The following is a 25,011-nucleotide window of genomic DNA, read 5'->3' as shown; positions in this document are numbered from 1 at the left end:
TCTAAAGAATTATTGATGAGAAAAATGCAAAGTTAAAAGAACTCTGAAGTACCACTTCATAGTCATTAAATTGGCCAATATGACAGAAAAGAAAAATGATATACATTGAAGAGGATCAGCAATACTACTATTAGGTCAATATCCCAGAGAGATTTAAAAAGTAAAAGGACTTACTTGTAATAAATATTTAAAGAATTTCTTTTTGTGGTGACAAAGACTAGGAAACTGAAGGAGACCCACCAATTGGGGAATAACTAAACAAATTGAGATATATGAATGTGATGGAATATGATTCTGCAATAAATAATGACAAGTAGATTTCAGAAAATTTCAGAAAAATCTGAAAAGATTTATATGAACTAATGCAAAGAGAAGTAAGTAGATCCAAAAGAATTTGTTACCCAGTGACAGCAACACTGCAAGTTGATGAACTAGGAATGACTTATTTCTTTTAAGCAACACAAGAGTTCTAAGACTCTTAGAAAGGAATCATGAGGAAATATTTTATTCATATGCAAAGAAAGAACTGATGGAGCTTGAATGCAGACTAAAGAATATGATTTTCACTTTATTTTCTTTGGTATGTTTCTTCTCCCACAACATAACTAATAATAGAATATGTTTTACATGATTACACAGAAGTAGTTGATACTCAACTATTTATCCTCTTACAGATGGAGAAAGGGGGAAATTTGTAACTGAATATTTTTGAAAGAATATGTTAAAATTTGCCTGTACATGTAATTGGAAAAATAAAGTATTATTTAAAATACTATTGGATCATAAGGAATAACAAAGGGGGTGGTTTCAGAAAAATATGAGTATACACGTGCTGAGAGAAGTGAGCAGAAGTAGAGAACAGTTTAGGCAATAACAGCAACCTTATAAAGACAATTTTAAGAATTCTGATCAGTATAATGACCAAGTATGATTCCAGAAGACCTTAGAATGCATATTGTGCACTTACAGGTGATAGACTCATTCACAGTATAGAATGAGACTTGTTTTTGGATGAGGCCAAAAGGGGAATTTGCATGGCTTGACTACATAATCATATTTTTATAATAGATTGGTGTTTTTTCCTTCTTTTTTATCATTGCACAAGGGAAAGAAGGAAGCTAGAGGGGAGAGAGAATTAATACTTATTCACTGGAAAAAATAAAATGAAAAGTTGCATTTTAAAAAGATTATTGATTCCATCAAAAGAAATGAGCAAGTGAAGGGAAGGGATATATTTTGAGGAAAAAAGTAAGGCCATCAAATAGGTGACCTTGCTGAGATCCTGTGTGCCAGTTGCTTTTTACTAGAGTTTAATGGGTGGTTTTTTGAAGGATAGGGTCTAGGCCTCTGTAGATGGTCTAAGTAGAGGTCTGGTAACAAGTGGGGATCTTGATGGGGACCTATCAATTTAAGAGATGATCAAGTTATAGGCTACAGTGAATGGCTTGGCTGAGGCTCTGTCATATGCCTGGGTTTCATGGAGCCCTTTGGAACACAAATGTGGTCTCATTTGGGGTCTGGGATATGATGTGTCACTTTTATGAGAGCCAGGTGGACAAGTACAAGTCAAAATAAGAAGTTGGGATAAATGTGATGGAATATGATTCAGCTATAAATTAATTGTAGGCCTTTTCATGTGTGATATCCATGGCAGACACTTCCCTTGCCTTGGAAATCTGGTAGTTCCTGGGATCATGAAAGAGGTAGAAAGGCTCTATAGGGTTTGTTCTTCCAATCCCAAATTACTGTCACTGCTATGGAGGCTGCTGCCAATTCCTCCAAGACCAATATTCAAAAGCTAGACTCCCATGAAGATCACCAATCAGATGCCAAGATTGCACTGAGATCTCCATTTGAAAGCCAAGACCCCATAGGAATCAGCAACAGTGGCAAAAAGATCAGAGAAATATGAAGAAAGGGGAAGAGAGGAACAAAAGTAGCTGCAAAGGACAATCCCGTCAGAACAGATCGCCCCTGAAAGAGCTCCTGGAAAGTAGATAAGACAAATCCCCTTAGTCACTGACCCAAGGGGTTCACCCACTCTTGAGGGAGAAGCCGGATGTGATGTCTAACCCTTAAAGCTTTTTAAAAGAGACAAACACTAGTCCTTAGGACCTAAGATTGTAACTTTTGGCTGTGACTTTGCTCAAAAGGCTCTTCTATTTCTAATACTGTGTGACTGGAGGCTCCTCTCAGTTGGACTGCTCTGCTAAAGGCCCTTTTCAACTCAGGCATTCTCTGTTCTGCCTATGTCTTTTATCCAAAGCCCCCTATATTGTCAGCTAAAGGCATTGCCCTTTGAATAGAGGGCTAGGCTTTTCCTCAATGGAGAAATGTTTGGAGAGGGGCCTGGTTTAGTGATTGGGGTTCTGGATTTCAATTCGAGAGGACCTGCTATACACAGGTGATAGGTGAGTGACCCTTAGGAAATAACATACCTCTCTGGGCCTCAGATTGCTTATCTACAAAATTAGAAGGAAACTGATTCCTGGGTCTCTAAGGTCCCTTCCCTATAAGCCTTCAAACACACACAGATGGATGGAGACTACATTAAGTTCTTAGGCAAGGGAAGAAGGGTTCCAGTGCTTCTTGAGTCCTCAGTGTAACCAAAATATCCCAGGGCAAATATAGCTTGAATGCAGAGACCTCCAGTCTTTCTGGGGCATGGACATGATTTAGATATGCTAAAATTTTCATTGAGGGAAGATTGTCTGAAGGAGCCTAACCTGCCCACAGAACTCCTGTATGAAGCAGGGGTGGGCAGGGAGCATGAAGTCCAATGGAGAGTCTCCTTGAAGAGGAGCTTGCCTGCGGTGATGGAGAGGAGTAGCAGGAGCAGCCTTGGGGAAAGGCTTAGAATCTGTAGAGGAGGAAGGGCTGGGCAAGTTAATCCCTGTGAGTGGCAGCCCAGTCTGGTGGTACAGCTGGCGAGGGGAGAAGGGCTGGGAGGGCAAGGAGGAGCTTCAGCTGGAAGGGCTGCAGTCCTACACTCATGGAGTTTTTCAATCACAGAGGGATTGCAAGGGACTGCAGGTGCCTTGTTCCCACCCAGGACTGAGCCACAATTCCCTGCACAGCATTCGGGAGGCATGGCATCTAGCCAGTGCTGGAGCTCAGGATTTGTGGGCATTCAGCCGAAGCTGGGAAACTAAATCTTTTCCTCCTGAGGCAGACATGTCTACAGAAGAAATCTCAAAGAGTGATATGAAATGGTCTCAAGTCCCAAGAGACTTCTTGGAAATCATAAAAGACTTCAAAATGCAAATAAGATATGTAGAAGAAAAAAGGAGAAAATAAATGAGGCATGCATGAGAGAGTACAGATTGAAAAAGGAAGGAAAAAATTGTCTGAAGAAAACTCCTTACTTAAACAGCAGAATTAATCAAATGGAAAAAGAGATACAAATGATTACTAAAGAAAATCACACATTAAAAACTAGAACAGGGCAAATGGAAGCTAATGAGTTAGTGAGACAGCAAGAAGCAGTCAAACAAACTAAAAAGAATGAAAACATGTAAAAAATGTAAAATACCTTATTGGCAAAACAGCTGACTTGAAAAAATAAATCCAGAAGAGACAACTTAAAAATTATTGGCCTACCTGAAGGCCATGACCAAAAAAAAAGCCTGGAGAGTGTTCTACAAGAGGTCCCTAAGGAAAACTGCCCCAGTATTCTAGAAACAGAGGGGAAAATAGTCATTGAAAGAATCCATCAATCACCTCTGGAAAGAGGAAAATCCCAAAGAACCTTACAATCAAATGCAAAGAGGTAGGAAAAGTAAATGCTTCCTTGTCAGACCACACTACAATAAAAATTATATCCAATAAAGGACCAGGGAAAGATAGACGAAAAAGCAACTGGAAATTAAATAATCTAATTCTAAAGAATGAATAAGTCAAACTACAAATCACAGAAACAATCCATAATTTCATCCAAGAAAGTGATAATAATGAAACAGCATACCAAAACCCATGCAACACATCCAAAGCAGTTCTTAGGGGAATTTAATATCTCTAAATAGCTACGTGAATAAAACAGAGAAAGAGGAGATCAATGAATTGGACATGCAACTCAAAAAGCTAGGAAAAAAAACAAATTAAAACCCCTCAATTAAATACCAAATTAGAAAATTTGAAACTTAAAGGAGGGGGTAATAAAATAGAAGCTAAGAAAACTATTGAGCTAATAAAGAAAACTAAGATTTGGTTTTAGGAAAAAAACAAACAAAACAGATAAAACTTTGCTTATTTTGATCAGAAAAAGGAAAGAAAAAACAAAATCACCAGCATCAAAAATGAAAGAAGTAACCTTCCCACTAATGAAAAAGAAATTAAAGCAATAATTAGGAGATATTTTGCCCAACTCCATGGCAACAAGTCTTAACAATCCAACCAAAATGGATAAATATTTGCCTATATAAATATGTATAAAATATATATAAATTGCCTACGCTAACAGAAGAGGAAACAAAATACTTAAATAATCCCATTTTAGGAAAAAGAAATCAAACAACTTCATTAAGAACTCCCTAAGAAAAAATCTCCAAGGCCAGATTAGATTCACAAGTGAATTGTACCAAACATTTAAAGAATAATTAATTCCAATACTAGGTAAACTATTTGGAAAAATAGGGAAAGGACTCCTACCAAATTCCTTGCATGAAACAAATGAGGCAGTGAAACCAAAACTAGGAAAGGCAAAAACACAGAAAGAAAATTACAGACCAATCTCTCTAATGAATATTAATGCAGAAATTTTAAATAAAATATTAGCAAAGAGATCACAACAACTGATCAGCAGGATAACACACTATGATCAAGTGGGATTTACACCAGGAATGCAGGGCTGATTCAGTAATAATACTAAATGATGTCAATAATAAAAGAAATAGAAATCATATGATGACCTCAATAGATACAAAAAAAGCTTTCGACAAAATACAGCACCCATGCCTATTAAACACACTAGAGATCCACAAAAACAAAGTCAGATCTAAGAAGTTGGAAAAAGATCAAGTGTTCATGAGCAGGCTGAGGAATATAATAAAACTGACAATACTTCCTAAATTAATCTACTTATTCAATGCCATACCAATTAAACTCCCAAGAAATTGTTTTATAGAACTAGAAAAAATAACAAAGTTTATCTGGAAGAACAAAAGGTCAAGACTTTCAAGGGAATTAGAGAAAAAAAAATGTCAGTGAAGGTGGCCTAACTGTATCAGACTTAAAATTGTATTATAAAGCAGCGATCATTAAATCCATTTGGTACTAAGAAACAGAGTAGTCGATCAGTGGAATAGGTTAGGTTCACAGGACAAAATAGTCAATGACTATAGCAATCTAGCATTCGACAAACCCCCAAACCCCAGCTTTTGGGATAAGAACTCACTGTTTGATAAAAACCGCTGGGAAAATTGCAAATTAGTATGGCAGAAACTAGGCATTGATCCATACCTAACACCATATACCAAGATAAGGTCAAAATGGGTTCATGATTTAGACATAAAGAATAATATTATAAACAAATTAGAAGAACATGGGATAGTTTACTTGTTAGATCTGTGCAGAAGGAAGGAATTTGTGAAAAAAAAGAACTGGAACTCATAATTAAACACCATTAGATAATTTTGATTATATTAAGTTAAAAAGGTTTTATACAAACAAAAGGAATACAGATAAAATTAGAGGCAAAGCAATAAACTGGGAAAATATTTTTACATTTAAGAGTTCTGATAAAGGCCTCATTTCTAAAATATATAGAGAATTGACTCAAATTTATAATTCAAGCCATTCTCCAACTGATAAATGGGCAAAGAATATGAACAAAAGATTTTCAGATGAAAAAATTAAAACCATTTCTACTCATATGAAAAAGTGCACTTAATCACTATTGATCAGAGAAATGCAAATTAAGACAACTCTGAGATACCACTATACACCTTTCAGACTGGCTACGATGACAGGAAAATAAAATGACAAATGTTGGAGGAGATGTGGGAAAACTGGGACACTAACACATTGTTGATGTAGTTGTGAACAGATCCAGCCATTCTGGAGAGCAATTTGGAACTATGCTCAAAAAGTTATCAAACTATCCATACCCTTTGACCTACAAGTGTTACTAGTGGGCTTATATCATAAAGAGATCTTAAAGGAAGGAAAGGGACCCACATTTGCAAAAATGTTTGTGGCAGCCCTTTTTGTAGTGGTGAGAAACTGGAAATTTGAATGGATGTCCATCAATTGGAGAATGGCTGAATAAATTATGGTATATGAATGTTATGGGATATGATTGTTTTATAAGAAAAGATCAGCAGGATGATTTCAGAGAGGCCTGGGGAGACTTACATGAACTGACGCTAAGTGAAACCAGGAGATCATTGTACACAGCAACAGCAATATTATACGATGATTAATTGTGATGGATATGACTCTAACAATGAGATGACTGAGACCAGTTCCAATGACTTTGTGATGAAGAGAGCCATCTATACCCAGAGAGAGGACTTTGGGCACTGAGTGTGGATCACAACATAACATTCTCACTTTTTTTTTGTTGTTTGCTTGCATTTTGTATTCTTACCATTTTTTTCCCCTTTTTGACCTGATTTTTCTTATGCAGCAAGAGAACTGTATAAATATGTTTGCATATGTTTGATTTAACATACATTTAACATATATAATATATATTGGATTGCTTGCCATCTAGGGGAGGGAGTAGGGGGAAGGAGGGGAAAATTTGGAACACAAGACTATGCAAGGATCACTGCTGAAAAATTATCTGTGTATATGTTTTGAAAATAAAAAGCTTTCAAAACAACACACTAGAGAGCGTAGGAATAAATGGAGCATTCCTTAACATAATAAGCAGTATTTAAGATATACAGCAACCAATATTTGTAATGGAGAGAAGCTGGATGCATTCCCAATAAGATCAGGGGTGAAACAAGGATGCCAATTATCACCACTATTATCCAACATTGTACTAGACATGTTGGCTTTAGCAATAAGAAAAGAAAAAAAATTAAAAGGAATTAGAATAGGCAATGAGGAAATAAAACTATCACTCTTTGAAGATGATATGATGTATATCTTATTCACTTAGAAAATCCTAGAAAATCATCCAAATGCCTACTGGAAAAACTTCACAACTTTAGCAAAGTTGCAGGACATAAAACAAATCCACACAAATTGTCAGCATTTTTATATATTACTGACAAAGCCCATCAGCAAGAATTAGAAAGAAAACATTCATTTAAAATCACTGTAGACAAAATAAAATACCTGGGAGTCTACCTATCTAGATAAATCCAAGAACTCTGTGAACACAGTTACAAAACACTTTTCACACAAATAAAATCAGATCTAACAATTGGAAAAATATCAATTGTTCATGGGTAGGCTGAACTAATTTAATAAAAATGACAATTCTGCCTAAATTGGTCTACTTGTTCAGTGCCATACCAATCAAACTGCCAAAACATTATTTTGTAAAACTAGAAAAATTAATAACAAAACTCATCTGGAAGAACAAAAGGTGAAGAATATCAAGGGAATTAATGAAAAAAATACGAAGAATGGTGGCTTAGCAGTACCAAACCTAAAATTATATTATAAAGCAGCAGTAATCAAAACCATTTGGTAGTGGCTAAGAAACAGAGTGGTGGATCAGTGGATCAGATTACACAGATGACACAATAATTAAGGCCTATAGCAATCTAGTATTTGAAAAAAACCCAAACTCCAGCTTCTGGAATAACTACTCACTATTTGGCAAAAAAAAAAATTCTGGGAAAATTGAAAAATAATATGTCAGAAGCATGGCACAAATATACCTCTCACACCCTGTACCAAAATAAATAAAATCAAAATGGATACATGACTTGGCCATAAAGTGTAATACCATAAACAAATTAGGAGAACAAAGGATAATTTACCTATCAGATCTTTGGAGAAGAGTGGAGTTTATGACCAAAAAGAACTAGAGAGTATCATGAAAGGCAAAATAGACAAACTTGATTACATTAAAAAGTTTTTTTCACAAACAAAACAAATAGAAACAAGATAAAAGGGGAGAAAAAAGTTGGGAAAACATCTTTAAAGCCAGTATTTCTGATAAAGGTCTTATTTCTAAAATATATAAAGAGTTGTATTAAATTTATAAGAATACAACTCATTCCCCAATTGATAGTCAAAGGATATGAACAATATGAATTAAAGTCATTTAATAGATATATGAAAAAATGCTCTAAATCACTATTGATTAGAGAAATGCAAATTAAAACAACTCTGAGATAGTCCTTCAAATTTCTCAGATTGGCTAAGATGATAGGAAAAGATGATGATAGATGTTGGAGGGGATGTGGGAAAACTAGCACCCATGCATTGTTGGTGGAATTGTGAAATGGTCCAACCATTTTAGAGAACATTCTGGAACTATGCCCCAATGGCTATAAAATTGTGCATACTTTTTGACCCAGCAGTGCCATTATTGGGTCTGTATCTGAAGGAAATCATAAAAGAGGGGAAAGGACCCATATATGCAAAAATGTTTGTAGCAGCTCTTTTTTGTGGTAGCAAAGAATTGAAAAATGAGTAGGTGCCTTTCATCTGGGGAATGGCTGAACAAGCTGTGGTACAATGGAAAATTGTTCTTCTATAAAAATGATGAACAGAGAATGGAGTCATGATGGCAGAGAGCAGCCAAGTATCTATCTGACCTCCTCTGAATTTACTCTCAAATTAACAGCACATTAAGTTCTGAACTGGTTTTGGAGTGAAAGAATCCACAAATATTTGGAGTACAACAAATTTCCCTACAAAGATACTTTGGAAGAACTTCAGAAAAGGTCTGTTTCAATAAGACAAAAGGAAAGGCTGCCAAGCCCAGATTCAGCATGGGGAGCCCAAGGGAAGAAATTCGGGGTAGGGAGAGAGGGAGCAATGGCACCCAGCACTGGAGAATCTATTGTGAGGCTCTTAGGCTAAGTTGCAAGCCGATGATTCAGCAGATTTGCTATGAGACACCCAAAAGCAAAAATAAAAAGCAAATTGTGAGTCACTGAGTCCAGGAAGAATGTGAGATGTGGATGCACTTACCCAGTACCAGAAGTCAGTCAGCAGAACTGCCCCAAAACAAAATAAAGTTGCTCACCCCTTTGACTTAAGAACAAGCAGACCTCAACCTTAAAAAAATGAGCAAAAAGCAAAAAGAACTCTGATTGTATACAAATTTATAGAGAAAGAGAAGAATAGAACTCACATCCTGAATATGCTAAAGGCAAATCAATTCCAGATGAAGCCCCAAGGGTGATATGAGTTGGTCCCCATTTCACAAGGCTCTCTTGGAAGAATTCAAAAAGGATCTTATAAGAGAGTTAGAAGAAAAATGGGGAAAGAAAATATCTTTGCAAGAGGGTATAAAGAAGGAAAAACAGAAATTATCTGGAGAGAATTCCTTTAAAAAATAGATTTGATGAAATGGAAAAGGCAAATAATGCCTAACAAGATAAAAAATCAATTCACTGAAAAAGAGACTTTGTGAAATGGAAAAAAAATGCAATGAACAAGACACTTCAATTGATCAGCAAAAAGAGATTTTAAAAAAGCTAACTGAAGAGAATAATTCACTAAAAATTAGAATTTAGCAAATGTAAGTTAATGACTCAATCTTCTCTCAGAACTAGATAAATCAAACCACAAAATAAATAAGAAAGAAGTTAAGAAGGTAAATAGAATTCTAAAAAATTAGGGATGGTATGTGCAAAAATGTGTGTAACAGCCCTGTTTGTAGTGGCTAGAAACTGGAAATTGAAGAGATGCCCATCAATTGGAGAATGGTTGAGTAAATTGTGGTATATAAATGTTATGGAATATTATTGTTCTGTAAGAAATGACCAGCAGGATGAATACAGAGAGGCTTGGAGAGACTTACATGAACTGATGCTAAGTGAAATGAGCAGAACCAAGAGATCATTATACACTTCAATACACTTCAACAACAATACTACATGATGATCAATTCTGGTGGACATGGCTCTCTTCAACAATGAGAGGATCCAAATTAGTTTCAATTGATCTGTAATGAACAGAACCAGCTACACCCAGAGAAAGAACACTGGGAAATGAGTATGGACCACAACATTACATTTCCACTCTTTCTGTTAATGTTTGCTTGCATTTCTGTTTTTTTCTTCTCAGGTAATTTTTACCTTCTTTCTAAATCTGATCTTTCCTGTGCAACAAGACAATTGTATAAATATGAACACATATACTATATTTAACATATACTTTAACATAGTTAACATGTATGGGACTACCTGCCATCTAGGGGAGGGGGAAGGGGAAAGGAGGGGAAAAGTTGGAACTAGAAGGTTTTGTAAGGGTCAATGCTGAAAAATTACCCATGCATATGTTTTGTATATAAAAAAGCTATAATAAAAAAAATTAAAAAAAAAAAAAGAAAAATTAGGGATGATAGACCTTTGGAGAAAATTGAATGGGAGACAGGAATATACTTTTTTCTAGGCAGTACATAGACCCTATACAAAAACTTACAATGTGTTAGGGCATAAAAAACTCAAAATCAAATGCAGAAAGGCAGAAATAGTAAATATATTTTTTTGAGATCATGATGCAATAAAAATTACATGTAATAAAAGGCCAGTGGGAAACAGACCAAATATTAATTGGAAACTAAATAATCTAAACCTAAAGAAGGAGTGGATCAAATAACAAATCATAGACACAATCAATAATTTCATCTAAGAGAATGACAATGAGAAAAAATACCAAAATTTGCAGGATGCAGGAAAAGCAGTTATTATGGAAAATTTTATATCTGTAGATGCTTACTTGCATAAAATAGAGAAAGAAAAGATAAATGAATCGGGCTTGCAACTAAAAAAGTTAGAAAAAAAGAATAAATTAAAAACCCATAATTAAATATCAAATTTTAAATTTTGAAAAAAGTAGGATTAGTAAAAGTCAAAGTAAGAAAACAAACTAAGAGTTGGTTTTAAGAAAAAAACCAACAAAATAGATAAATCTTTAATTAATTTGATTAGAAAAAGGAAAGAAGAAAATCAAATTGATAGTCTCAAAAATGAAAAGGGAGAACTTTCCACCAATGAAGAAGAAATTAGAGCAATTATTAGGAGTTACTTTGCCCAACATTATGCCAATAAATTTGATAACCTAAGTGAAATGAAGGAATACCTACAAAAATATAGATTGCCCAGACTAACAGAAAAGAAATTTTAAATAGTCCCATTTTATGAAAAGAAACACAACAAGCTATTAATCAACTCTCTAAGAAAAAATTTTCAGGGCCAGATGGATTTACATGTAAATTCTACCAAACATTTAATGAGCCATTAATTCCAATTCTACACAAATTATTTGGAAAAAAAAAAGAAACAGGAAAAGAGACTTCTGGGGATTGAGCCAAGATGGCAGAGACAACACGTTTCTCTCTGACCTTCTTCATAACCCTCCAGCCTCTGAATTAGCTCTGGACTGGCAGAACCCACAAATATTGCAAGTACAACAAATTATCAGCAGAAGATAATTTCAAAGATTATCAAAAAAGGTCTGTTTCAATTGAAAATGGAAGGGAGGCAACCAGCACAATCAGCTGAGTACAAACGCCAGCGTAGACAGCTCAGAGTCCTGGGTCAGTGCAGACTCCGCATGGCAGAGAATCTATGGGGAGGAATCTACAGAAATCTATAGCAGTGTTGGCCACTCTGCCCTAGTTGCAAGCCAGTAGATCAGCAGAGAAGTTATAAAACATCCAACACAAACATAAAAGATCTATAATAAAACCCAAAACACCAGAATCTTAGGGGACCTGGCCATGCCCATGCAGCACTGGGAGAGAATCAGCACTGACCTAGTACAGCTGCTGCTGCTTGGAAGGCCTCCATCACCCTAAAAGCAGATTTTAACTCCTTTTAAAAATGAGTAAAAAAGTAAAGAGGACTCTGATGATAGCCAGCTTTTATGGTGACAGAGAAGAACAGATTTCAAACCCTAAAGAGACTAAAAGCAGATCACCTTCAGATGAAGCCCCAAACAGTGATATAATCTGGTTGCCATCACACAAGGCTCTCCTAGAAGAAATTTAAAAGTATCTTAAAAGAGAGCTAAAAGAAAAATGGGGAAAGGAAATGAAAAATTTACAAGAGGGTTTGGAAAAGGCAACACAGAAACTATCTAAAGAAAATTCACTACAAAACAGACTTAATGAAATGGAAAAAGCATATAACACATTAAAAGATAAATTTGATAAAATGGAAAAAAGCAAACTCACACAAAAACAGAATTTGTGAAATGGAACAAAAATTCCATAGAACAAAACAACTCATTTAAAAATTCAAATTAGGCACGGACCCACACTTAACACCATATACCAAGATAAGATCGAAATGGGTCCATGACCTAGGCATAAAGAACGAGATTATAAATAAATTAGAGGAACATAGGATAGTTTATCTCTCAGACTTGTGGAGGAGAAAGAAATTTGTGACCAAAGATGAACTAGAGACCATTACTGATCACAAAATAGAAAATTTTGATTACATCAAATTAAAAAGCCTTTGTACAAACAAAACTAATGCAAACAAGATTAGAAGGGAAGCAACAAACTGGGAAAACATCTTCACAGTTAAAGGTCTGATAAAGGCCTCATTTCCAAAATATATAGAGAACTGACTCAAATTTATAAGAAATCAAGCCATTCTCCAATTGATAAATGGTCAAAGGATATGAACAGACAATTTTCAGAGGATGAAATTGAAACTATTATCACTCATATGAAAGAGTGTTCCAAATCATTATTGATCAGAGAAATGCAAATTAAGACAACTCTGAGATACCACTACAAACCTGTCAGATTGGCTAAGATGACAGGAAAAAATAATGATGAATGTTGGAGAGGATGCGGGAAAACTGGGACACTAATGCATTGTTGGTGGAGTTGTGAACGAATCCAACCATTCTGGAGAGCAATCTGGAATTATGTCCAAAAAATTATCAAATTGTGCATACCCTTTGATCCAGCAGTGTTTCTATTGGGCTTATATCCCAAAGAAATACTAAAGAAGGGAAAGGGACCTGTATGTGCCAAAATGTTTGTGGCAGCCCTGTTTGTAGTGGCTAGAAACTGGAAAATGAATGGATGCCCATCAATTGGAGAATGGCTGGGTAAATTGTGGTATATGAATGTTATGGAATATTATTGTTCTATAAGAAATGACCAGCAGGATGAATACAGAGAGCACTGGCCAGACTTACATGAACTGATGCTAAGTGAAATGAGCAGAACCAGGAGATCATTATACACTTTGACAACGATATTGTATGAGGACATATTTTGATGGGAGTGGATTTCTTTGACAAAGAGACCTAACTGATTTTCAATTGATAAATGACGGACAAAAGCAGCTACACCCAAAGAAAGAACACTGGGAAACGAATGTGAACTATCTGCATTTTTGTTTTTCTTCCCGGGTTATTTCTACCTTCTGAATCCAATTCTCCCTATGCAACAAGAGAACTGTTCGGTTCTGCAAACATATATTGTATCTAGGATATACTGCAACATATCCAACATATAAAGGACTGCTTGCCATCTAGGGGAGGGGGTAGAGGGAGGGAGGGGAAAAAAATCGGAACAGAAATGAGTGCAAGGGATAATGTTGTAAAAAAAAAATTACCCTGGCATGGATTCTGTCAATATAAAGTAATTATTAAATAAAAATTAAAAAAAAATAAAAATTCAACTGGGCAAATAAAAAAGAAGTAAAAAAGTAAATAAAAATAACTCACTAAAATTCAGAATTGAACAAATGGAAATGAATGACTCAATAAGAGAAGAATCATTCAAGCAAACCCCCCCCCAAAAATGGAAAAATAGAAAAAAATGTAAAATAGCTAACTGGGAAAACAACCAACCTGGAAAATAGAGCTAGAAGTGATAATCTAAGGATTATTGACTCCCTGAAATACATGATAATTAAAAACACTATCTTTCATAGAAAGAGAAGATAACATGACCATTAAAAGAATTCACCAAATGCCTCCTGAAAGAGACCCCAAAATTAAAACCCCAAGGAATATCGTGGCTAAATCAGACCAAGGAAAAAATACTGCAAGCAGCCAGAAAGAAACAATTCAAATACCAAGGAGCCCCAATAAGGATTATCAGGACATACCAGCTTCCACTTTAAAGGATCGAAGGGCCTGGAATCTAATATTCCAAAAAGGGAAGGATCTTGGAATGCAGCCAAGAATAAACTCCCCCACTACACTGAGCATTTTCTTTCAGGGAAGATGGACATTCAACGAAACAGGTGAATTCCACTCATTTCTGATGAAAAGAACAGAGCTAAACAAAAATTTTGAACTCCAAATGACTCAAGAGAAGCATAAAAATGTAAAAAGAACTCTTGAGAACTATATTTCTATTATGGGGTATACATAGAGAGTACATGTATAACTTGATTTTACTGTTATGATATATAAAAAAAACTAGAGGTGGAGGGGATTTAACAAAAAAAGGGGGGGGGGGAATGGAGGTAAAATGAGGGAAATTACATCTCAGGAAGAGACAAAGAAGACATATTATAGTTGAGGGAAAGAAGAGAGGGTGATGAATATTGTGTGAATCTTAACTCTGATGAGTTTTGGCCCTAAAAATGGATATTAGATATATTTGGTTTCACTAAGAAACATCTCTCATCTTATAGAAAAGTGGAAGAGGAAAGGGGAAAAGGGAAGAGAAAAGTACAATTTGGGGATAATAAGATGGCAGCAGATACAGACTTAGTAGTTTTAACAGTAAATGTGAATGGGGTAAACTCTTCCATGAAACATAAGCAGATAGCAGACTGGATGAAAAGCCAGAATCCTACAACATGTTGTTTACAAGAAAAACATTTAAAGCAAAGCAATATATACAGAATATAGGTAAAAAGCTAGAGCAGAATCTATTATGCTTCAGGTAAACTGAAAAAAGCAGGGGTAGCCATCCTAATCTCAGATCAAGCAAAAGCAAAAATTGATCTAATTAAAAGAGATAAGGAAATTATATCTTGCTAAAGGGTACCAAAGATAATGAAGCAGTATCAATATTAAACATGTACGCACCAAATGGGATAGCATCTAACTTCCTAAAGGAGAAGTTAAGAGTTGCAAGAAGGAATAGACAGCAAAACTATAATAGTGGGAGATCTCAAAATTGCTCTCTCAGAACTAGATAAATCAAACCACAAAATAAATAAGAAAAGCATCAAAGAGGTAAATAGAATACTAGAACAACTAAATATGATAGTTCTTTGGAGAAAACTGAATGGAGACAGACAGGAGCATACTTTCTTCTCGGCAGTTCATGGAACCTATACAAAAACTGACCATATATTAGGACATAAAGACCTCAAAATAAAATACAGAAAGACAGAAATAGTAAATGCAATTTTTTCAAATCACAATGCAATAAAAATTACATTCAATAAAGAGTCAGAGGGAAATAGACCAAAAAGAAATTGGAAACTAAGTAATCTCATCCTAAAGAATGAAACAGCAAATCATAGACACAATCAATAATTTCATCCAAGAGAATGACAATAATGAGACAACAACCCAAAATTTGTGGGATGCAACCAAAGCAGTAATAAGGGGAAATTTTATATCTCTAGATGCTTACTTGCATAAAATAGACAAAGAGAAGGTCAATAAATTGGGCTTGCAACTAAAAAGGTAGAAAAAGAACAAATTTAAAAACCCCAATAAAGTATCAAACTTGAAATTCTAAAAATAAAAGGAGATATCAATAAAATTGAAACTAAAAAAATTTTTTTTGAATTAATAAGTAAAACCAAGAGCTGGTTTTATGAAAAAAAAAAACCAACAAAATAGACAAACCTTTATTATGATTAGAAGAAGGAAAGAGGAAAATCAAATTATTAGTCTCAAAAATGAAAAGGGAAAACTATCCACCAATGACAAGGAAACTAGAGCAATTATTAGGAGTGACTTTGCCCAAATTTATGCCAGTAAATTTGACAACCTAAGTGAAATGGAGGAATACCTACAAAAATATAGATTGCCCAGATTAAAAGAAGGGGAAATGAATTACTTAAATAGTTGCATTTTAGAAAAAGAATTAGAATAAACTATTAATCAACTCCCTAAGAAAAAATCTCCAGGACCAGATGGATTAATGTGTGAATTCTACCAAACATTTAAAGAACAATTAACCCCAATACTATATAAACTATTTGAAAAAATAAAGAATGAAGGAGTCCTACAAAATTCCTTTTATGACACAGACATGGTACTGATACCTAAACCAAGTAGGTTGAAAACAGAGAAAGAAAATTATACACCAATTTCCTTAATGAATATTGAAGCAAAAATCTTAAATAAAATATTAGCAAAGAGATTACAGATAATCATCCGCAGGATAATACAACATGACCAAGTAGGATTTATACCAGGAATAGAGGACTGGTTCAATATTAGGAAAACTATCAGCATAATTGACTATATCAATAAGCAAACTAATAAAAATCACATGATTATCTCAATAGATATAGAAAAAGCATTTGATAAAATCCAAGACCCATTCCTATTAAAAACTCTAGAGAGTATAGGAATAAATGGAATTTCCATTAAAATATTCAATAGCATCTATTTAAAACCATCAGCAAACATCATATGTAGTAGGGACAAATTAAAATCATTCCCAATACAATCAATCAGGGGTGAAACAAGGCTGCCCATTATCACCATTCAATATTGTATTAGAAATGCTAGCTTCAGCAATAAGGGATGAAAAAGAAATTAAAGGAATTAGAGTAGGTAATGAGGAAACCAACTTATCACTCTTCGCAGATGATATTATGGTACACTTAGAGAATCCTAGAAAATAAACTAAAAAACTACTAGGAACAATTCATAACTTTAGCTAAGTTGCAGGATACAAAATAAATACTCATAAACTATCAGCATTTTTATGTATTACCAACAAAATCTTACAGCAAGAGACACAAAAAGAAATTTAATTTAAAATTAACTGTTGAGAATAAAAAATATTTGGGAGTCTACCTATCAAGACAAAATTAGGAACTATATGAACACAACTACAAAACACTTTCCACACAAAGTAAAATCTAATCAATTGGAAAAATATCAAGTACTCATAGGAAGACAGAGTAAATATTATAAAAATGATAGTACTACCTAAATTAATCTAATTATTCAGTGCCATATCAATCAAACTTCCAAGAAATTATTTTAGAGCTAAAAAAATGATAACAAAGTTCATCTGGAAGAACAAAGGTCAAGGATTTCAAGAGAATTAATAAAAACAGTGCCAATGAAGTGTTTTTCTTCACAAGGTGTGCCTAGGTATGCTGGATCTAAAACTATATTACAAAGCAGTAGTCATTAAAACTATTTGGTACTAGCTAAAAAATAGAGTAGTTGATCAGTGGAATAAGTTAGGTTCACAGGACAAAATAGTCAATGACTATAGTAATTTGGTGTTTGACAAACCCAAAGACCCCAGTGAGTTTTTATCCTCACCATTTGACAAAAACTGCTGGGAATATTGGAAACTAATATGGCAGAAATTAGGCATTGACCCATACTTAACACCATATTCCAAGATAAGGTCAAAGTGGGTTCATGATTTGACATAAAGCGTGATATTATAAGCAAATTAGAAGAACATAGGATAGTTTACCTCTCAGATCTGCAGAAGGAAGGAATTTGTAGCCAAAGAACTGGAGTCCATTATTGTACACAAAGTAATTACTTTAGATTATATTAAGTTAAATTTTTTTTCATACAAACAAAACTAATGTACACAAGATTAGAAGGGAAGTAATAAACTGGATAAAAATTTTACATTCAAAGATTCTGACAAAGGCCTCATTTCTAAAATATAGAGAGAATTGACTGAAATTTATAAGAATTCAAGCCATTCTCTAATTGATAAATGGTCAAAGGATATGAATAGGCAATTTTCAGATGAAGAAATTAAATTCATTTCTAGTCCTATGAAAAGGTGTTCTACATCACAATTGATAAGAAAAAATGCAAATTAAGACAACTCTGAGGTACCACAACACACCTCTCAGATTGGCTAAGATGACGGGAAAAGATAATGATGAATGTTGGAAGGAATATGGGAGAATTGGTACACTAATACATTGTTGATAGAATTGTGAAGTGATACAACCATTCTGGAGAGTAATTTGGAACTATGCCCAAAGGGCTGTCAAACAGCATACCCTTTGATCCAGCAGTGTTACTACTGGTTTTATATCTCAAAGAGATCTTAAAGGAGGGAAAGGGACCCACATGTGCAAAAATATTTGTGGAAGCCCTCTTTGTAGTAGCAAGAAACTGGAAACTGAATGGATGTCCATCAATTGGAGAATGGCTGAATAAATTGTGGTATATAAATGTTATAGAATATTATTGTTCCATAAGAAATGACCAACATAAAAAAAAAAGAAAGAAATGACCAACAGGATCATTTCTGAGAGTCCTGGAGAGACTTACATGAACTGATGCTGAGTGAAGTCAGTAGATCCAGGAGAGCATTGTGCACAGTAACAAGATTATATGATGACCAATCCTGATGGATGTGGCTCTTTTCAACAATGAGATGATTTAGGCCAGTTCCAGTGATCTTGTGATGAAGAGTGCTATCTATACCCAGTGAGTGTGGATCAAAACATAGCATTTTCATTCTTTTTGTTGTTGTTTGCTTGCATTTTGTTTTTTCTCATTTTTTTCTCTCTTTGATTTGTTTTTCTTGTGCAGCAAGATAATTGTATAAAAATGTATTCATATATTGGATTTAACATATATTTTTACCATGTTTAACATATAATTGGATTACTTGCCATCTAAGTAAAGGGGTGGGGCGAGGAAAGATAAAATTGAAACACAAGGGTTAATGTTAAAAAATTTTCCATACATATGTTTTGATGATAAAAAGCTTTAATAAAAAAATGATGAACAAGTTGATTATAGAAAGGTCTGGAAAGATTTACATGAACTGATGCTTAGTGAAACAAGCAGAACTAGGAATACACTGTACACAGTAACAAGACTTGGTGATGATCAACTATGAAGGACTTAGTTCTTCTCAGTGGTTCAGTGATCCAAAAGAATCTCAATAGACTTTGGAGCAAAAATGCCATCTGCATCCAGAAAATGAACTAAGGAGACTGAATGTAAATCAACACATGCTATGTTCACTTCTTTTTTGTTTGTTTGTTTGTTTTAATCTCTCCCATGGTTTTCCCTTTTGCTCTGATTTTTCTATCCCAACATGATTCATGAACCAATGTGTGTTAAAAATAAATAATCTTGCTACAATAAAAAAGAAAAGCTAAGGGGAAGGGGCCTGAAAAGATATGGAAGACCTGCTCTGAAACAACCATCTGAACCACTGCAGAGGGGAGGAAGGGCATGGACCCAGTCCTGATTCCAAACACTTTTGGCTGCACTCAGCCCAGGCCAGATTCCTTCTCTTTTCCTACAGCCAGACAAAAGCTGGTGAGCTCCCCTACTCTGGCCTTCTCTTCTCGTAGCACACACAGGCTCTAACAGGACAAATCCAATGGAAGCCACAATGGAAGCCACACAATTTCTCTTGAAGGTAAAACTAGATGGCAATCCCTGGCAAAGTCAAAATCCCTGGAGAGTTTCTAGTCTGGTCATTTCCCACCCTCTCCTTTTTTTTTTAAAATGAACTAATTAAAAATAAAACTACTATTTATTATTAACATTCTTTCATTTAAAATTTTGAATTCAAAATTATCTCTTGCTTTCTAGCCCCTTCTTCACCTACTGAGAAGCAAGCAATATCATATCAGTCAGAAATGTGAAATCATAACGAACCTATTTCCATATAAGCCATATCAAAGAATCAAGAAAAATAAAATGAAAAATAGTATACTTCAATGTCCATTCAGAATTCATTAGTGCTCATTGTTATGGACAACATTTTCCCATCAAGAGTCCTGGGGAACAAGGTAGCCATTATCATTATTTTTGAAAGATGTGAGGTGATACCTCAGTGATTTTCATTTGCAACTCTCTAAAATTTACTGATTTAGAACATTCTTTCTTATAGCTATAGATATTTTTTTATTCTTTGATTTTGTGTTATTGCTGAAGGGAAGCTTCACTCCACTGAAACAGCCTTTGGATGGAAGAGCCAGAGTTGGGAAGCAACACATAACCCTCACCTTCCAGACCCTACCTACACCCTTACTGTAAAGCATGGACACTATCCAGGGTAAAAGCAATGGGTATTGGGGTGGCCAATGAGGAGGAAGAAATTGTTCAATGCTGGTACTTGTGTATTTGTATAAACTGTATGTAAGCTTGGATCCAGCAGAGTGCCACCCTTCAGCTGTTTTGTCAGGGCTCCCATGCCCCAGCTCAGCTGGAGGAAGTCCTGAATCGATGTTCCTTTATGACCTTTATCACTACTTGAAGGGAAAAGTCCTTCTCTATGGTGGCGATAGGGGAAAGTCCCCTCCAGACTCCTAACTCTGCAAGCTAGGTCCCCTAACATACTCTAGGGAATCCTAGTCTTTGTCATTTGATTGCTCTGGCTTTTCCATCTACCTTCAACGTGACCCTTTCCATCAGCATTGTCCTCCACAGTTAAAGTAGGAGCTCCTTGAGAACAGACTCTGTTTATCTATTTTTATGGCACTTGGAATCATGGCTCTTAGTACATAGTAAACACTTAACCAATGCTTTTCATTCATTTATTCATTATTTTTCAATTAAACTTCTAGAGTTGTGAGCCTTGTGAGCCTGTATGCTTGTCAGGATTACTGATAGTGCTGTTGAGAGTGGATTGCCAGATGCTGAAGTTCCCATATTACCCAGAGCTGAGCTCAGAGACATGAAAGGTCTTTAAAGGTATCTGTATCCTTCACTATAAGGGGGAGCTGCTGACCAAATGTCATTGTCCATGTCCTTCTTTTGAGACAGGGCAAACTCATCAGAAACTGGTTTTCAGAGGACACAGGGACCAAGTCCTCAGCTTCATGGCAGATCAGGAGAGTGAGGTCTCCTAGAAGGCATAGGGATGTGATCACTCAGAAATTGTGTGTGTGTGTGTGTGTGTGTGTGTGTGTGTACTTGTGTCTGTCCAATGCTCCATGCCATAACTGCCTTACCCAGGGGAATTAAGGTTGCATTCATACAAGAATGGGATGGCGTCTGAGGTAGACAGCAGAGGACCAGTCTTGGAGCCAGGAAGATCTGGGTTCATGTGCTTCCTACTTGTTTGACCATGTGACCATCAGCAAATCATTTCACCCTACTGTATCCCAGTAAACTCCCCAATTGCTGGCTGGTTGCTATGAGCATCAGGCCTCTCCAAACTGGAGTGCCCCACACTACAGAAATCACAGGACTTGAGAAAATAACCATGTAGATGAAATACCAATGGTAGGAATAGGTGGTGGAGTAAAAAGGAATTTCCTTTTAATCAGGTAGTGTTGATGGTTTATTTTTGATTGTAGGATTAAGCTTTCTTCTTTAGGAAAATTTAATCCTCACAGCTAAACCAAAGTAATAAAAATATGCACTTATGTCTAGGTTACCTATAGATTTAGTGACTACAATGTTAAGATGGAAATCCTGAAAATAAAACATGAGATTAAGAACATTTTTTTTAAATCAAATTAAAAATAGGTGTTGGTTTGATGAAAATACTAACAAGTTAGATTAACTACTAGTTAATTTAATTAACAGAAACAAAGAAGAAAACCAAATTACCAGTCTGAAAAATGAAAAGGTAAACGCATAACCAATGAATATGAAATTAAAGCAATGCTGAGGAGTTACTTTGCCCAATCATATGCCAGCAAAAGTGACAATCTACATGAAATGAATGAATACTTATGTATCCCCACAATGATAGAAGACAAAACAGAAAACTTAAAGAACCCTATCTAAAAAATAGAAATTGAACAAGGTATAAATGAGCTTCCTAAGAAAAAAGTCCCAGATCAAATGGATTTGAAAGTTAATTCTATTAAACATTGACAAAACATTTCATCTCAAAGCTCTATAAAGCATTCTTTAAAAAAACAGTTAAAGGAGTCCTATCAAATTCCTTTTATAGCACAAATCTGGTTTTGATACCTCCATAAGGGTATGGGAATATGGACACATTGATAAATGGTTGGTAGAACTGTGAAATGACACATCCATTTTGGAAAGTAATTTGGAATTATACAAGCATATCCAAAGCTTTTAATACAAAGTTTTCACTACACTCAAAGAAAGCAATCAAATTTAAAAAACAAAATCCTACATATCAAAATATTTATAACAACATTTTTTCTGACAGCTATTAATTAGAAACAAAGTAGATGCTCATCACCTGGAGAATGATTAAACAAGTAATGGAATATGAATCATGGAATACCACTAAGGAGTCGTAAGTAATGACAAATGGGTTGAGTACAGAGAAGTACAGAGTACAGAGATGTGAAATGAAGCAAAGTGAATGAAGCAGAGGCAAGAAAATTATATATATATACACACACACATATAGACATACAGGGTAATTATGACAATTTAAATGAAAATGACAGAGCAAAAAAAATAAAAATACCTGTAACAAAACGTTAAAGATCAAGTGGGACTTAGAAGGAAGCATGAGAAGACACCATCACCCTACCGCGTCTAGGAGGTGAGGGGTCCACAGGAGTTACACACTGCACACCTTTTTCCTGAATGCATCTGTCAGTTGTGCTTCCTTTTCTTTTCCTCTCTAAAACAAGAAATACTATTTGTCACATGGCATGGCTCTAAAGGATGGGAAGAAGAAGGGATACATGATATACCCTATTGATGTAAGAAAGAGAAAACATCAATAACATTTTAAAAAAAATGTCAAGAATCTCAATGGTTATAATGGAGAGGGGAAGGAAGAAACAAAAGGGTTTGAGTTAGTGATTATCAGTAGCAGATCTGAAATTATACAACAAATCAGTGATTATGAAAACTGTTTATTTGTTATTTAGTCCTGTCTGACTTTTCCTGACTCCATCTTGGATTTTCTTTGCAAAAATACTGGAGTGGTTTGCCATTTCCTTCTTTAGTTCATTTGACAGATGAGGAACTGAGGCAAACAGGGTTATGTGACTTGTCCAGGGGCACATAGATTTAATTTGAGGAAAATGAGTCTTCCTGATTTCCGGTCCAGTGGGACACCTGGATGCCCAGAAGAGAACTGGAAATTGTTAAAAAATCGAAAGGTGATCAATGGAAAAGATAATGTAAGCTATGTACAGAAGGAAATAAATAAAAGAACAGTGTTTAATTCATCTAAACATAGCAGTGGGTGGCGGGTACACTATTTGAGGATAAGTGAAAAGCTATTTGACAGAAATCTGATAGCACATCAACACTTCATATCACCTATCAAAGAAAACTACCAAGAGATACATGTATTAAATGGAAAAGAAGAATCAATAGCAAATCAGAAAAGTAAGAAGGAAATTACTTTTCAAATGTATGGACAGGGGATGAAATCATGGGGATCACAGTAAATAAAATGGACAATTTGGCTTCTATGAAAAAATGCTTTTGCACAAAGATAAAATACAGTTAAAAAGAGAATGATAACAATTAAATGGGGGGAAAAAAAACCATGTTTGCAGCCAAGTGTTCTAAGGATGTTACTTATGCAAGATATAGAAGGCAGGGATTCCAGTTTACAAGATTAAGAGCCATTCCTCAGTAGGTGAAAGCATATGAAGAGGAAATTTTCAGAGTAAGAAATCCAAGCAATTAAGAACCCCACGACAAAATGCAACTGATCCCTCCTAATGAGAGAAGTGCACATTAACACAATTCTCTCCTCTCAGTTATAAATCCCAGAGATCGCAGGTTCAGGGGCAGTTCCCTCCATGGGTTCCAGAATAAGATACATGGAAACGCCCCACTGAGCAGGTACTGGTTTAAACCAGAATAAAAATTAAATGCACCATTCCATTAAATGACACCAAACAAAATGGGGGCGGGGACAGGGAAGAGTTCCCGGATGGTCTCCTCCATCCTTAGCCCCAAACCAAGTAAAGGACCAGAGCAAGGGGGGGAGGGGAGAAGGAAGGGCGGAGATAGAAACATCCACCTGGGGAGGGGAAGGGAGGGAGGGAGTGTCCCCAAAGGCTTCTCCCGGCTGGCCTCCATTGCACCCCTCCCCAAGCAACGACCACCCAAGCCCCGGCCCCCGGACAAAAACCTGGGCAGGCAGGAGTAGAAAAACACAGGTACACACGTGTGCGCGCACACACACATACGTATACACACCTGCACATTCACAGACACACACGATCCCACCTGCACACACAACACAGGCATAAACAAAGGTAGTGATACGCCTCCCTACCCCCATCCACGCCCGCACATATCCCCTTGCGCACTAAGACAAGCCGGGTTGGGTTGGGGGAGATTCAGGAGAAGAATGAAGAGGGGACAGAATAGGGGTGTGGGGGCGGTTCGGAGCAGCAGAAGGAGGAAGGGGGGACTTACTTCCTGGATCCCTGGAGACGGAGGGAGGGGCGTAGTGGGGGAGGGGAAAAGCAGGGGGTTGGGGGCAGGCAGATCTCCAGCTGCACGCAACCTCCCCTCCAGACTCCTCCTTCTCCTCCTCCTCCTCCTTCTCTTCTTCTTCCTCCTCCTCTTCTTGCACCCCCAGCCCCTGCCCCTCCGCTCCCTCCCCCTGCCCTTTCCCCTCCAATAACCAGGATGGACCAAAGTCTAGGGTGGAGGGACAGACGCAATGACGTCAGAGTAGGGGCAGGGCTTGAATCTGCCAGAGCAGAAGAAGGAGGGAGAAGAGAGGGGAGGGGGCTCGGTGACGTCAGGCCCAGAGAAGTTAGGACCCCCCTCGCCTCAATCTTTTATCTCGGTTGCAGTCTGGCAGCCTGGCGAAGGGAGGGGGCC

General features: G+C 36.0%; 1 protein-coding gene across 7 annotated transcripts in view; it reads right to left on the bottom strand.

Annotated features, from left to right (window-relative positions):
- Positions 1-24,730, bottom strand: part of LOC127542975 (ubiquitin-conjugating enzyme E2 K-like) — a 42,370-nt gene extending 17,640 nt beyond the window's left edge. For 3 of the 7 annotated variants that reach the window (XM_051968946.1, XM_051968947.1, XM_051968942.1), the window contains exons 1-2: positions 24,598-24,730; positions 22,739-22,831 (exon numbers count right to left, since the gene is read on the bottom strand). The gene's annotated coding sequence lies outside the window, so the exon portion shown is untranslated. Of the gene's footprint in view, positions 1-22,672; positions 22,832-24,454; positions 24,494-24,597 lie in introns of those variants that run through there. The other 4 variants (XM_051968943.1, XM_051968948.1, XM_051968945.1 and 1 more) reach the window with 4 other exon arrangements.
- Positions 24,731-25,011: the final 281 nt, after the last annotated feature.

Source organism: Antechinus flavipes, chromosome X (genome assembly GCF_016432865.1).
Source record: "Antechinus flavipes isolate AdamAnt ecotype Samford, QLD, Australia chromosome X, AdamAnt_v2, whole genome shotgun sequence".
In the NCBI taxonomy this organism is placed as follows: Eukaryota; Metazoa; Chordata; class Mammalia; order Dasyuromorphia; family Dasyuridae; genus Antechinus; species Antechinus flavipes.
This window is presented reverse-complemented; position numbering and strand designations above follow the sequence as displayed.